General features: G+C 49.7%; 1 protein-coding gene across 1 annotated transcript in view; it reads left to right on the top strand.

Moving 5' to 3' along the window:
* Positions 1-11,985, top strand: part of LOC102373058 (coiled-coil domain-containing protein 81) — a 54,459-nt gene that overhangs the window by 16,563 nt on the left and 25,911 nt on the right. The gene's annotated exons all lie outside the window — the stretch shown is intronic.

The following is an 11,985-nucleotide window of genomic DNA, read 5'->3' as shown; positions in this document are numbered from 1 at the left end:
TGTGATCTTGTACAAGCACCTCTCTGGGGTCTTGTCACCCCATCATCCATTCCTGCCTGTGGCAGGGGGTCAGGCTAGATCAGGTCCCTCCTGACCCTAGCTACTATGATACTATGAATAATACCACAGCTCGTTGGAGAACCTCAAAGGGGACCACTGCCTGGCTCCCTACAGGATGCCCAACCTGGTGTGAGGGCACTGATACTCCCAACCCATCCAGGATTGGCCCTGTCTACCTACAAGACCTTCCTTCCCTTCACACCCATGATCTTCTGCAGTTGTGGGGTTTGTCTGAAGCAGAACGACACTGCCCAGCAGGAAGCACATTTCCCAATTGTAGGATGAAGCCTTTGGAAACTCCTTCCCACAGGTACCGGGAGGGTCGTGGGGCCTGTAAGCCCCACCTTGGTGCTCAGGACCAAATGTAAAATGCATTGCTGTGGATTCACTTCCCCTTTACATGCACATGCACCCAACTGCTTGTACAGCAAACAGAGCAGCAAATTAAACCATTTCTTCTCCGGAGGAAGGCGAGAGAGAGCTCATTTCTCTTCCAACGTGCTTGGGAGGTGCCTGGAGTAGAGCAGAGGGGCCTGTGCAGGTCCCAGCTTGCTGGAGTGGGGTCCCTTCATACCAGGCTCAGCTCCCGACTCAATGCCAGTGCTCCCCGCCACACCTCCTTCTCCCAGCCCGGCCCGACAGGACCGAATGAACGATGTCGGAGGCTGTCACAGCTGGAACTGCCGTGGCAACAAGTCAAGAGAGACTTGGGCTCATCGCTCTTCCTTCCATGCTGCAGAAGCTGCAGGGTAATGTGTTTGCAGATGGGCGCTTTGTGGGCCAGCCCCGCCGTCCTGGCTGCACCACCTGCCTGCAGCGCTGCATGACTGCCGTGAAGCAGGTCCATGCTCACTCACTCCTACCAAGCATGAGCCAGGTTCCACAAAGGAGGCAATGCAGTCACCATGTTATGGCCCTGACTGTGCCAGCAAGCTCTCCCAAGACATCCTGAGAGCAGCTTGGGGCATACACTCGGGACTTTTCCGGGCCGGGGACACTGCCTTGATTTTCCGGGATTTGGCACATACAGAGTGAGAACAAGCAGGCAGGCTTCTCCCTGATGCTCTCAGGCAGGGCACAGACTTGGTACAGTTGGAAGAGGAGGAAATACTTTAAAGGATCAGTACAAGGTAAGGATTAAAAAGCAGCGGTGCATAGGTTAGACATTCCCAAGGTGGGTATCAGTATCATTCAGCAGCCTCAGGCTTAGCTGAGTGGAAGGAAGTTCCCCTGGACCAGCGGGAGATGCACACCCATTTGGGAGAGATGCGTTGGCCTCAGCCCCACCAGGGCTGCACACGGCTGTCCTTGAAGGCTCAGCTGCGGGTATTGGCTGCCCACCTCATCACTGCCTTGAGCAAAGTGGTGGAGCCTGCCCCCAAAGTGCAAAGTCAGGTGGTCTCTTCAAGCTGTGGGATGAGGAAGGTGTTTGTCACAGAGGGGGCAGGGGGTAAGTATCCAGGGCTAGGGACAGAAACCAGTATAAGTGATTGGAAACTGGGCCAGTTCTGTAACATAACAGAAGTTCAGTGCACGTAAACTGCTTTCAAAATGGCTGAAACCAGTTTAAGATAGACCTGGATGGATGTAGTATCTGACTTAATCGATTTAAGTTAAATCAGTTTATGCAACTTGTCCCAGATCCCCTCCAAATTCAAGTTAACTCACTGTCCCCCAGCATCCCAGAATACTTTGCACCTCCCCTGCAAGCCCCACCTCTCAGGGTAGGCAGGCTAACCTTGGCCCAAGTAGTTTGGTCCAGCCCAGCAGGGAGCCATGCTCTAGCACCCCCCAGCTTCTGGCCCAAGCCACTGCAGGCATGTGGCTGCATTTCTAGAATCAGAAGTAAACGTCTGTTCACTTGTTTATGGGTTCAATCTACGCAGCTTAGACTAACCTGAAAAAGATTGAATTGATTCAGCCTTGGGCTTTTTGACTGTCTGTACGTAGCCCAGATGACCAAATCCTGGTGAAAATCAACAATTCACAATATTCAAACATCGACGATTGATCTTAGACTTCATTTTATGCGACAAAAGACCATTTTTCATTTTCACGGGGCTCCTTCTAAACTCGTAAAAATTAATATACTGCCAAGTAGGTACCTGCTGGAGATGTGATGCGATGCCCTGCAGGCAAGGTTTGGGCAAGTTTTGGTCATGCCTGATTGTCAATTCTTTTTGGAAAGAAATGATAACCAACGTTAGCATGATTTTGAACACAGCACCGATACCTTTGGCAAGATAGGTGTGTTCTTGGGTATGTCCCTAGGGATTTCAAACTGAATCCTTAGCAGATGGCAGCGTTACAGCAGGTTTATATTACTGCATTGGGAGAGTAGGATGTCTCCAAAGGTCAAAACCTGGTACAATGAGATGGTGCAGCTGGAAGCTGTGAAGAGAGTCCCAGTTAGCAGATGTAACTGCTTTGAAAATGTTAGTGTCATTTGGAAAGAATTCTTAGGTTATTTTGGCAATTAAAATACCACTCCTTGTAGCCTTCATTTCTTCTAACCCTCCTGCTTCCCTCCTCTTGTTTTCTTCTCCCCGCCCTTTATGACTTATTGTGAGAGACAGGTACATTGTTCATAGCTCATATGTAGTTAAATGCATATTTTTCTGATTTTTGTATTGCATTTTAAAACATCAATTACATTTTAATTGCCTGGCAGTGAAGGTGCATGCTCAGCACAACACGATAGCGTACACTGTAGAGATAGTCAGCTGCATAGTCCAAACCAGTCCTCGGCTGGATGGTCCATGACACGCTGGCTCCCAGGCATCTTTGCAAAGCAGCATTTCTGGTATCTCTTGGACTTCGTCCCATAGGTCCTTCATTGCAACATGGTACCTGATGCTAGTTGACAAGATACCAAAGAGGACTGGTAGCCATTTGGTGTGTCTCCCTTGAGGAAGGGTCTGAGTTCCTGTGACGTGTTGACATGACATGACTGTGTTTTTGACACACAGGCCATTGGCCTACACATTTCACAACAGGCATTGGTGGCTGCCATGGGTTGGTTCAGACTGCCCTCAGTCTTTTCAAAATCTCAGTCAGGCCATTGTCACCTGCGTGTTGCAGCAGCCTAGAGATTCGGAGAGGCGGTTCATTCATGAATCAGTAGAAAAGAGCTGGGACTGTTCCCATGAAGGAAGCCTGTTCCCTCCCTTGGACGTGTCTACCTCCAAGCATCATCTCCATCACAGCCCTCTGGGTAAAAGCTTGGTCAGTAGGCCAATGTGCCTAATGGCATCATAATATACTCTTTCTTCTAGGAGGGCTGGGTAGGCATCTGGCTGGGGTCATCTGACCCCAGCAATGTTTCCTGCCTAGGCAGGGGGTCGGACTCGATGATCTGTTAAGGTCCCTTCCCACCCTAACATCTATGAATCTACTTCTGTTGGAAGCCATTTTCTACATAGGTTGATGACTCCTATGAGGTCTGGTGCCTGCCTGGCCAACCGTCGGGACCTGCTTTTTTGTGAGCCACGATCCTCTGCAGCATTAGCCACGCCAGAAGTTTGCACACACCTCAGACTACCTTGTCTGCCCAGCTCAGCAGGCAGCATTTTGCTGGAAGGAAGCGGTTTGGGTATAGCTCTCACCCTTGCTTTCCACTGTGTCTTAGGCTTCTTGTTTTCTTGGCTGATAATGGGGATGATAATGCTACTCTGTGCTCTTCTTACCAAGATGCAGTCATGTTTCTGGTGAAATATAGCCAAGGCTGCAGCCTTCTTCTGCTTTCAGGCAGCTCAGCACCCACTGCTCTTCCTCCACGGAGAATGGCTGGATGGCGTCTTCCTCACTCCAAGGTGAAGCCTGTCTGTCCCAGCACCAGACCCTCTTCACCGACCCCTTTGATGGCTCATCTGTGATGCTACTTATGCTGCCATCTCCTTTAGGCATGTAACCGTGCCGTTCAGGCATACAGAGAGTGGTTTCTGTACTGCTCCAAGCATCTTTATGAGCACCGCACTTTATAGCTGCACCTTGTCATGACCACGCTGGATGCAGCTTCCTCCCAATGGCCCTTCATGACTGATGCTGAGGCTGTCTGGAGATGATTTGCTCTGTCTGGGCCACCAAAAGCTTCTCCAGAAGTCCTGCACTTTCTTCATCTGAGCCAGGCACACAAGTCTTGCAACTGCTGTCATGGATAGGCTGCTTTTGCCGTAGGAGTATGATGTGGTCTGCACACCATGTACTTAGCAATCAGCTCTTTCCAGTTTGAAAGTACATCGCCCTGACCCCCACCCCACACACCAGGATGGGATTGAAGGGAGACCACACAGCCCCCCTTGTACCAGGATTGGGCTCTGCGCCCTGATGTCACCCCTGCCCAGCCCCTTGCACCAGATCCAGCGTGCACGGCTCACCAGGCTCTGGAGATCTGGCAGCAAGGGAGGCTGGTGTCTCCGCTCTCCCCCTGCCAAATTTCCAGACTCGTGGAAAACCCCGTAGGCTGGATGACATGGTGCTGCAAGCCAGATCGGATCTGTGGGCTGGAGGCTGAGCGCCCCTGCCACGTCGTGTTTAAGCAGTGATATATGAACTGAAGCAGGCAGAAACAGTTGCAGGGACCAATTCTGGTCTCAGCTGCACCCGTCCATGGTAATTCAGGTGAAGGCAGCAATGATTTTTATTCAGGTCACTGAGATCTGAATAGCTCCCATAACCACCGAGAGGTCAGTTAGCAGACGACTGCCTGATGTGGAAAAGGGGTAATTTATAGCTTTGTCTTCATTGACTCTCTGTGGATTCTCCGCCAGGGCACGGCTGGTGGGAATGGACCTTTAAAAACCCGCTTGCTGACAAGCAAAGTTTTTTCCGGGCAGGAAAATATGAACAAGGGGAAAAAATGGTGGTTTTTTTCTGGGACTTGAGAGCAGTCCCTGCTCAGAAAATCATCTAAATGGCTCTTGGCATGTTTGTGGCTAGAGTCAGCAATTGTCTGACCTGTTTCTGGGCTCTCACCAATGAAAATGTAAAGCAACTGGAGCAGGGGGAAACAGAAGAGAAAAAAATGTCTCTGCTGTAGAAGTGGACATCTGAAAAGAAATCCATTAAAAAAAATCAAGCTGTTTTGGAAAGACCATCTAAATTTTTTCCTGGAAAGCCCACTGAAAACCAACAAAGCGCTGATGAAACTTCTGCAGCGACAAAGACGCCACAAGAAAGGGGTGGTTTGCATAAGGCTTTGCATGCAGGGACCTCAGCTTCGTGGCTGGGCTCTGACCTGTAAATGGAGACAGGAACCTGATGCACAAGGGAGCTGAGCCTGTCCCCAATCCTCTTATAAATCATAGCAATTTGGAAGTCCTCAGACTAAAGCTGTGTCTCCAGGTCTCCTATCGCTTCTCACAGCTCCAGCTGCAAGGACCCCACACCACCTCGATACCATCAACCATGTCTCCTGCGAGGCCCCACCTCACCTGCTGCGTCCTCAGTGTTTCGTGAAAGATTGTTTTAATTTATTTTATTGTTGCAAATTATTGAGCTAAGACGCACGAGGTTCTGAGACGTTATCTTGTTTTCCACGTGTGCGATACACAACAACACCCATTTGTACCAACAGCAGTCTTGTCATCATTGCTTTGCAATTCGGGCATTATGCCTTGTTTCCAGGCTCCAGCGGATGTCTTCAGACCTCGAAACTTCAGGGTTTTCTCTGACATGCCAAGGAGGTTTGTTCCAGACTCTGGAAGCTTTAACGGCCACATGTAATGAAGCCAAATGGGGCTTGGCTCAGACCACGTTGTGAACAATGATGGGGACCCTTGTTATTCAGCACTGGAAAGTACTTATCATTTTTTGCATCCTCTGAGCTGCTGTTATGTGCATCTGCCTTGGAGTGCGGAGGCAGCAGCGGTGGAGGATTTGCTTGGTCCCATGCCACTGCGCTTGAGAGTAAAAGCCAAAAGAGAGAATGGAAGAGCTGTCCTGTCTGTCCTGGCAGTGCAGCCTGGGGCTGAGTCCACTCCACCACCCACAGCAGCTTTCCTATGAGTGAGAGGGAGCCATGAGCACAGAAAAGGCTGATCAGCACTGCAGATCAGCTGCCAAAAGGCCTGTCTACTTTTGATTTCTAACCAGCCCTTAGCTAAGAGTGTGCGAGGTCTGTCTTTTGCCACATCATTTGTCTTTGTTATCATAGGCCGTGTGTAGACGAAACGAGGGGCATGTGTGCACAACACTGTAAAGCGGGTTAAATGTTTTTGCACTGCTTTAATGGTGTTGGTGTTTTGCATGTATCATTGGGGTATTGCGCAGTAATTCCAGCTGCTGTAGCAAATTCGGTGGTGTAACGCACCATCAATGACTTTCATAGATTCATAGATGCTAGGGTCAGAAGGGACCTCAACAGATCATCAAGTCTGACCCCCTGCTTGGGCAGCAAAGAGCGCTGGGCTCAGATGAGCCCAGCCAGGTGCCGATCCAGCCTTCTCTTAAAGACCCCCAAGGTAGGAGAGAGCACCACCTCCCTTGGGAGCCCATTCCAAATTTTGGCCACCCTTACTGTGAAGAAGTTTTTCCTGATGTGTAGCCTAAAAAACTTCTTCATGCTAAGGGTGGCTAAAATTTGGAATGGGCTTCCAAGGGAGGTATGCCACACGTACTCCACACCTGACCTACGCCACACCTACACTAGAGACCTTGGGGTGCAGCAAACTAAAACTTTGAGGAGTTTTCGTTTGCTGCCCTACAGCCGTGGAGTGGAGCACCGGGCTCCGTGCAGCTCAGGGGCTCTGCAGGAAGCCCATGCAGGCAGCCTGGCAGCAGCCCGGGAAGGCAGGCTCCACCCAAGAAAAGTGGCAAGTCTAAACTTTTTTTTTTTTTTTTTCCTGGAGCCTGCCTACCTGCCTGAGCTGTGTGGGGGCTCGGTGCTTCTCTCCATGGCTCTGGTGCCTGGTGCCCCCTGGGACTGCCCGAGCTGGGTGCCTGTGGGTGGGTGCTGCCTGGGGCAGTGGGCCACCACTACTGCAAAGGGAAGCACCAGTCCCCCCACAGCCCAGGGACCGCTCCATCCACCACCAGCTCACCCTCCCCTCCCCACTGCCGGAGAGGCAAGTAAGTGCATGAGTGTGTGCATGATGCAGGGGTTTACCGTGGCTTTTTTAACAGTGTTGCTACACCAGCAAAAGCCCTAATAAGGACAGCTGTGCCATGTAGAAGGGTTTTGGCTAATTTTGCTCCGGGACCCAGAATACTCTAAACCAGGGGTTCGCAACTTTTTTTTTTTCTGAAGCCCCCCCGCCCAACAGAGCCACTGCCACTCCCTGCATGGGAGAGGACCACCCGGCTCCCCAGCCATGCCTGCAGGGTCCCGGATGCAGCGGATGGGGCTTGGTGGCCCTACTCACTGGAGAAGCAGTGTGGAGCCTTGCCCACCTGCCCACCCACCTGTCTGCAGCACCGCCTGCAAGATGGAGGCCGTGAGGCCGGGCACGGCGGGCCTGCCCACCCCCCTACCCTTTCCTTAGGACTTGCCTCAGCTCCAGAGGGCCAAGGCGGCTCCTCCTTGTGCTGTCCGGAGGCCATCCCTATCTTTAAGACAATGGCGATGATGAGGCTCCTGTTCCCTGGGCACTACAGGTCACCAGCTCTGGAAACAGAGGAACAGGAAAACCTTGTGCACCTCTTTGCTGTTCCTGCACAACCTATCACTGGATGAAGAGCTAAATGTGCGCATTGGAAAGGCAGCTACCATTTTCATTAAGCTCTCCAAATGAGTCCAGAACAATACAAAACTCACAATGGAAACTAAACCGCTTGTGTACGAAGCCTGCATCCTCAGTGTCCTTATGTAGAGCAGTGAGACCTGGTCAACATACGCATATCAAAAAAAGAAGCTGAACAGTTTCCACCCACACTGTTCATGATGCATCCTTGACATCAAATGGCGAGACAGAATCACCAACACAGAGGTCATTGCCAAAGCCAACCTGCCAACCATCACTGCACTATTCAAACAGCAGCACCTACCCTAGCTTGACCATCTTCACAGGAGGAAGAGGGGCACATCCTGAAGCACATCCTTGTTGGCTCAGACACTCCTTACGTCCCTTGCCGATGCATCTACTTCATCATTGCTCTAATAAACGCCACTGTGCCTCTTTATCCCAGGAGTTTTGGGCTACAGTTTTTGATAAAGTTTCCTGCCACGCACTTATATTTATCTTAATGACTTGGGAGGTGTTTTGTCCTGTCACGGCCCACCTTCAACTCTGGATTTGGAACTTAGTGAATCTCTTTCCAGAGTATGATTCTGGGGCTCCACCTTCACCTTACACCCCAGCTTTACACCACTTTGTCCACCTTCTCCTTACACCCCAGCTTTACACCACCTTGATGTTAAATATCTTGTTCAGTAAATTACTCATCAGAGCCATCACAATCGTGACTCTAGCTTCAATGTCCAGTTGCTCTATGCTTTATGCCCATCCTAGTCTTGTCCAATTCTTCCAACCCAAATGTCTGCCGCGCTTCGTTGTACTGTCTCCCTTGGTGTGTGAATTTATCAGCTTTACTACCATTGCATCTAAGCCGTATCTAAAGTGCACATTGCCTTATCTGCATTGCACCTTCCCACAAAATCTTCGAGTACCTCAAACTACAACCTACTTCCTAAACTATCAGGTGCAACTGGGCCACACTGTTGAACCAAGTGCTTCTGCCAATACAAAGTACTTAGTGCTGAGACTTGAAGGGCTAGTGCAGGCATGAGTTAATCCTTATCTTGTTTCCTGACTGCCACTCAACACTTCCTTAATCTTAGGTTTAAGGTGTCCTTCCTGTCGGTCTCCTGACAACAGACTGGAGGGAGCAAATTCCTGTTCTTTTCCTGGCTCTGAACATCCCCTCCTGTCCCTGAATGCTCTCAGCAGATCCTTAGATCCATGGGGAGGTTTCTGTGCTGCTTCACTTGGGGCCCTATACCAGTCTCTGCACTCCTCCTCAGCCACTGGTCCACCAAGCTTCCTGTATCTCCATCTCTCTCTCTCCCCCCAAGTTCCCTTCTAACTGGCAAGCCCACCCATGCACAGGTTAGCTATTTCTGAAAAAGCGGGCCCTTTCTGGTGTCACTCCGCATTGTTCTACTTTTTGTTCTCATTCCCCTTGCAATCCTGTATGGTCATAGTGTAGGTATTACACTTCAAAGATGTCTATAAAAAGGATATGAAGGCTTTGGGAATTGACCCCAGCCTTTCGGAGGCCTTAGCGGGAGACGGGACAAAGTGGCGCTCCCTTCTCAATCATGGAGTCCCACATCATGGCAAGAAATGGTCACTCGAATTACAACAGAAACATGACCAAAGGAAACAGCCTGTCGGTACAGTAGCCCCTAACACCATGTACACTTCTGACCAATGTGGCAGGACCTGTAAGTCTAACATCGGTCTCTACAACCACAAGAGAAAATGCACCACCAGTCAGTAGAATAGCTGCAATATCCACCGTCACTTGGTGACAAATGGATGCCATAAACATATGCTACGTTGTTCTCTCTCTCCGGTCACAAAAGGTAGCTGCCAGTCCAGCAGCGTGCCCAAACCATCCAACTAGAAAAAAACATGTTCCAGCCCTTCCTTCAATGCAAGGTTTAGATACTGCATGAAATTTATGAGAATGCACTTTCTTTGATTCTGCATTTAAATGACATGACTTAGCTTGGCCTGTGAGTGGCTTGCTTCCCAGAGGATCCTGTCCACCAGTTCCCTGAGTCTGTGGAAGTCTGCTTTTCTGCAATCCAGGGGCTTTATTTCACTGCTCACCTTCCTTCCTCTTGGGATCTTAACCTGTATCATTTTGTGGTCACTGTCACCCAAGTTAACTTCTACCTCCTCCTTCTCAATCCATCCCTCCCTGTATGTGAGCAGCAAGTCAAGAAGAGCTTCCACCCTATTTGTCTTCTCTACCATCTGTATCAAAAAATTATCCCCAACGCTCTCCAGGAATTTGCTGGACTGCTTGTGCACAGCTGTGGTTTCCTCCCAGCTGTTTCCCTGATAATTCAAGTCCCCCATGAAAACCAGGTCCTGCAATTGGGAAGCTTTCATCAGTGGTTTAAAGGTTTAAAGAAGGCTTCATCCACCTCTCCCTCTTGGTTTGGTGGCCTATAGCAGATGCCCACCATGACATGCCCCCTGCTGCTAACCCCTCGGTCCTGTGCCCAGGGACTTTCAACAGGTCTGTCTTCCACTTCCTCTCAGAGCACGCACATCTCCTGTATATGCAGGGCAATACCTCCTCCTTTTTCCCCTGCCTGCCTATCCTGCCTGAACAAAGTATACCTATCCAGAACAGTACTCTAATTTTGTGAACTATCCTACCACATCCCCATAATTCCAGTTACAACATAATTCCTCGACTGCACTAGGACCTCCAATTTCTCCAGTTTATTCCTCATGCTTCTTGCATTAGTATAGAAACATTTCCGGTATCTCAGCAATTCTTCTATCTTCTCCCTGAGAACATTGCTGAGGCTTCTGCTATTGTTCTGCTATTCACACTCGAGGCTGTAAAATGTAGAATGGGGTTAATACTACTACCATATTTCATGCAGGTGTGGTGTATAACTACCTAAAGGCGAGATCCCGTTAGGCTAAGGAAGGCCACAAAAGTACTGAACATATTGCGAGAAAAAAGGCTGAAACCTGTTTGTTCCACGTGTGGAACCAATTCACGGTCTGTAGCGTTTGCTAATACATAACTAAGGGGCATGTGTTTAATCTTGTTCCCGGAGAGAACACCTCAACTTCCATGAGTTAAAAAAATAGTGCACCTTTCTAAGTCAAGCTTGCCCGCCTGTGCGGTCTTGCTTCTCCATGCTGAAAGCACATGGCTTTCTGGGCGAAGAGGACAATTTTTTGTCAACTAGCAAAAAGTCCAAACATTAAGCAGCACTAATTTGATTTGCAGTGGGCATGTCTACATGTGCAATGAATGCTAAGCAATAAACTCTGGTGCAGTTTTGCCGGAGTTTATTGTTCCTGGGTATGCTGTCTGAACGTGTGCCTGGGACTACACCGCATGCAGCCAGGTCAGAGCAGCCCTGGCTGGTAGGGTGTATGGAGGGGGGTCAGCCTGCCAGTCTGGGGTGGCTCCAACCCAGCTCAATATGTTGTAGAAGGGCGGGCTGGGTCATGACGGTGCTTCAGCAGCCCCAGCAGGGAAGTACCCTTGTGCCCCAGCCAGCCCCGTCAGCATCTACATGTGCATTGCTGAGGAGTAAAAAAACTCTGCAGCAGGATAGTACTTGTATTTACAAGATAGTATTGTACTTACAAGAACTATCCTGCTGCAAAGTTTATTAGTTTACCCCAGGCTAATATTAGTTTACTCCAGCTTAATAGCCCTGCACATGTAGATGCAGAGACATTTAGGGCAGAGCTACAGTGCAGCAAGTATCTCAAGCGGATGCGCCCAATAAGAATCAAAGTTTTTAGAAGAATGGCTGTTCTCGGGGAGATACCACTTTTGAAGAGCTGGGGGAGAGGTGTGAAGAGGCCCCTGTGGCAGGGCACCCTGTTGTGAATGGGCTGGTAGGCACTCTGGTTCAGGGAGCATTGCATAGCCCTGGGCAACCTCCTTCCCTGCCCCTACATCTCTAAGTCCCTGGCAGGAAACCTGCTTTCTGTATTGAGGTACAACTCCATTAATGGATCCAACCACTCAAAATATGCACATTCAAATGGAAAGTTTCCTTCTACACTGATGCCTTCAACACTTCCATCCCCTGGAGGCTTTTATCGAGGGGCAGCTCCAGACTGCATCCATGCCCATGCCCATGCCCATGCTGCAGACTTGCTGTGTGGCCATGCATGACTTTCAATCATAGCTTTCACCGATGCTGAGCGTGAATTTTCCTCCATTTGTGCGTCCTGGTTTTCAGACACTTGAGCAGAGCGTGAGTCACAAGACAGA

The sequence above is a fragment of the Alligator sinensis genome, unplaced genomic scaffold (assembly GCF_000455745.1).
Source record: "Alligator sinensis unplaced genomic scaffold, ASM45574v1 scaffold1008_1, whole genome shotgun sequence".
Lineage (NCBI taxonomy): Eukaryota > Metazoa > Chordata > Crocodylia > Alligatoridae > Alligator > Alligator sinensis.
The sequence above is the reverse complement of the archived record's forward strand: the minus strand, read 5'-3'. Positions and strand labels throughout refer to the sequence as shown.